Consider the following 4,019-nt stretch of genomic DNA (forward strand, 5'->3'; position numbering starts at 1 on the left):
TTTCAATTCTTATTTCTGTATTCATTGTCATTGATATACCGTACCGTATTCTAAATTAAGTACTTGCACAAATATTTTTTTTGTTATACTGAATTCAAAAGGAATGTTCGAGATAACAAACAATATACATGACATATTAAAAATGTTAACATTAAAACTTTAAGCTGAAACATTCGTTGTTAAAAATAAACATATGAAAGTATTTTGCAAAAATGAAATAAAGATGCTATGGTATAATGCCCAATTTAATGTCATTTTTATAAAAATGAACTCGTTAAAGTTGATTTTAAACGTAAATTCATTTAAACGGAAAGAAATACAATTATTATTCAAACTTAAATCATTTTATTGACAAATTGCTTTCTTATTCCTTATGCATAGAATACTTAAATCGAATATCTTCATAAACTACCTAAAACATAATGAAAATTAACAGACGACTTAAAATTATTACAGAGTTATTTGTTGTGTGATGAGATTATTATCTGTAGAAACACATGTCATAGTGTGTCGGCATGTGTCTCGTTAATCAACCCTATCCGTTCAACCCCTGGTGTGAAAATTAATAATAATCTTTAACATACCATTGTTTATTGATAACCATATGGTTTAATTGAGTACACGGGGGTCGCGTGGCAACTTTCTGAATGATATTTGTGTGCGTATATATTCAGTCAGACGGATTTTCAGTTATAGGTGTAGAATTTTTCTATTTAACTGTTAAACTTTCCGATTAGCTGTTGAAAAACGGCATTGGATTAAACAATGATCTACGATTTTTGCATGAAGTGTCGCCGTCTTGTGAGGCCTAGGAGAAAGTGAAGGACATGTATATCATGTGGAAAAAAAACAACATGAACAGTAACTGAAGGTAAAATCTTTCTTTTAATATGTAGGGTGTTTATTTGGTATTTATCATGAGTTTTATGACGTAAAATGAGTTGTTTAGCTTTGATTATAACATTATAAATTATTAAGATTGAGAAAGAATGAATGAAAAAGTTAAATTGCCATATGACGAATTATAAATTAATTGGACAATTATGTGTAAATAACAGAAGGTGGGTGACATATAATAGGAAATTTACTTATTATGAAAACAATTTGATACGAGTATCCGGATGGTATTCGAATACTTGATACGAATATCCGGTTTCCATCCCTAGTATAAAGAGTAATAATAATCACATTATATTTAAAGGTTTATTAAGTTCACAAAGGCTCCATTTATGTTCGTTTTTTTAGGTTATCCGATATACCGAGTTACCGATATTGTTAAACTTTCATTTTAGCTGTCGCTATACTATTTATACAGACAATGAATTAAAAGAGACAGCACAAACGTACGATACTGTGAGTATTATAACCTTATATTTTCAGGTTATAAACATCCCAAAACTTAAATGTAATGAAAAAATGACATTACGATTTTTTTTAATTTACTTGAATTAAGTAGTTGCTATAAAAATAATAATTTCGTAATGTACATGCAAGGGAACATCACCTGACAACACTTTATTGTATATTTATATTTGTCCACATAGGCCACGACCTTCAGGATATTTTGTGAAAAAATACCGGATCTATCATCCAAAACCGATTTTATAGACATAAGAGAAAAATAATTTGGTAACGTGGGATTCTGTGGAATATTACTTCAAACCTTTGCACCCAATAAATTCTATTTAATACAAGCTTAAAGACTTATGCAATTAAAAAGCTTTTGATGTAATATAATATTTGCGTTATAAAGGTTTGTTAGCCAAAGGAGTGTCTAGTGGCATAAATATGCATGCAAAAACTATTATTTATGACTTGTTTACGAAATAGGATACTGTCTAGCCGTTTTTCGGTAAAAAAGGTGTATGAAAGAATAATGCTTATCAAAGTGTTATCACCAACCGCTATCATAATCTTGCAAGGTGTGCTTAAAACGGAACACTTAAATAAGCGTAGGCCGAGTGCGAACATGCACGTAAAGGCATGTCCTTGAACATGATCCCCAGAAGATTGTAACAAATTGAAACTTACTATTGCAGTGTTCGCGAGTCGCTGAGGACGTATATTTGATAGCAAGGACTTGGACTTGGACAATCATGAAAACGGTAAGGAAGTTTGTTGTTTATTTAACGGAATTATATTTGAATTTTATTAATTCTAGGATTCCGAATTATTTCACTGGATATGAAATCTTATTTTTGGAAAATTATTTTTAGGGAAAAGGTCGATAAAAACATACAAAAATAACACATGAAATATTCTGAAAATGAAATTTTATTATCGAAACAAAATTTCTGTACGTCCCCCATTCGAACATCTTAATGATTCGTTTTCAGGTTTACATTGCTCCGGTGATTTTCTTCTGCTTACTTGCGGGCCGTAACGCCAGCTCATCATGTACACCTGGTGATAAGCAGTGTGACTTGTTCAGTAAAAGCTGGCAAGACTGACTCTCATTGTTCAAAAGGTAGTGTTTTATTTGATTCGTTTTAACTGAACACAACTTGTAAATAAGTTATTAAAACATCTACTACAATTACAATATGCCAGGATGAACGAATTCATGTGTATATGTATCTGCATTGGCATGTTATGTTCGGAATAATCCCCTTTCTAGCTTAGATCGATAGAGTTTTTAGCCCATTTAGTGTTGTCAAATAAAGCAAATGAAATACAAACACTTCTACTTCTTCGAATGTTTTTCTTTCCATAAAAATATGCATATTTTCTGATTCAAAGCAGCGCACTCATATGATTCAGGGCCCTTTTATTACCGATTATTAAGACATTCAATTGTCAATATAGTATATTGATTATAATATTTGTTTGTTTATAGATCTTTGTAAAACTCCAATCGCGGAAGGCGATAATCAGTGTGGGATAGCGGGAGTGTATCAAAACCAGCTAGAGTCAGTTATCAGTTTTACATGCAAAGACGGTAGTATTGACGGGCGCTATTGCAGCGCTGTTGGTGAAGCGATCTTTTTCTACCAATTGGCTGGACGTTACCTGGTGGCGAATGATAACGTTATACTGGGATGGACTGTATCTTGGGTAAATGCGCATGGGAACAGCGAGGCGACCACATCTTGGACTGGCATCTCGTACAGTGGTCAGGACACGATTGACACTCAGTGGCTCCTTGTGACGAACAAGGAGGAATTCTGGAACACCACAACGATCAACGGTGACACATTCACTAAAGTGTGTATTTAAAATCCTATGGACGGGGACCTCTAAGACAAATTACCCGTCTATTATACCAATATCACCGATTGAATAGAACGTATTATTGTTTGAATTGAATATAAACTTTTCCATAATAGAATAGCCGCTGTTCCAATTGTTCATTAAGAAAGTCAACTCACTGATGTTAATTAATTAGCTAAAATGTATTTGTATGTACTTGATCTTTTCAGAGACAGAGATTTGTTTTGAATTTAAGTCCTAATAAAAAGCACCAAATGGAAGTTCTGTATATTATTTATCTTGCATGTATCCCCATGGTATTCTGAATTCAAGATATAGAATAACATTTCCAAGATTGCTACGCTTTTAATACGCAAGGGAGAACTACATTTACAAGTCAAGTCAAAGTGGTATTAGTATGTTCAATAAGAACATTGCAAATACACAAAGAACAGCGAATTGAAAACCGAAAACCATATTTATGTATTTTTCTTTAAGCTGGATCTTTGTTGTGTATTATTTTATAGCCGTACCTTGCATCATGGGGTGTGAATATGTGTGATGTATTTATTTAATAATACAGGATCAAGCCCAGCAGTCAAATATTCAAACATAATACACATGCACTATAAATAGTAACATTTTACTATAGAAATTCGTTCCCGCAATAATGATTATCGTCTCCGCCCGTGAGATTATCACGGCATGTCAGGGAAATAAAAAAAAATGGGCGCCGTATACTTGGTTGGCAAATATTTAAACATTTAAAGTTTAAAGGGATTAAAATGGAACTATCGGTGCAATTATTATGAAATTAGTTTTACCAATAA

At 32.4% G+C, this 4,019-nt stretch overlaps 1 long non-coding RNA gene across 2 annotated transcripts; it reads left to right on the forward strand.

The window, feature by feature from the left end:
- The first annotated feature begins 653 nt into the window (after positions 1–653).
- On the forward strand, positions 654–2,973 carry LOC128208000 (uncharacterized). Of its 2 annotated transcripts, XR_008256812.1 has the most exons (4): positions 654–1,353; positions 2,040–2,105; positions 2,337–2,467; positions 2,837–2,973. It is a non-coding gene; the product is annotated as an uncharacterized LOC128208000 (long non-coding RNA). The 2 variants fall into 2 exon arrangements; XR_008256811.1 differs by having other exon boundaries at positions 655–2,105.
- The last annotated feature ends 1,046 nt before the right edge of the window (positions 2,974–4,019 follow it).

This window comes from Mya arenaria, chromosome 11 (genome assembly GCF_026914265.1).
Source record: "Mya arenaria isolate MELC-2E11 chromosome 11, ASM2691426v1".
Classification (NCBI taxonomy): domain Eukaryota; kingdom Metazoa; phylum Mollusca; class Bivalvia; order Myida; family Myidae; genus Mya; species Mya arenaria.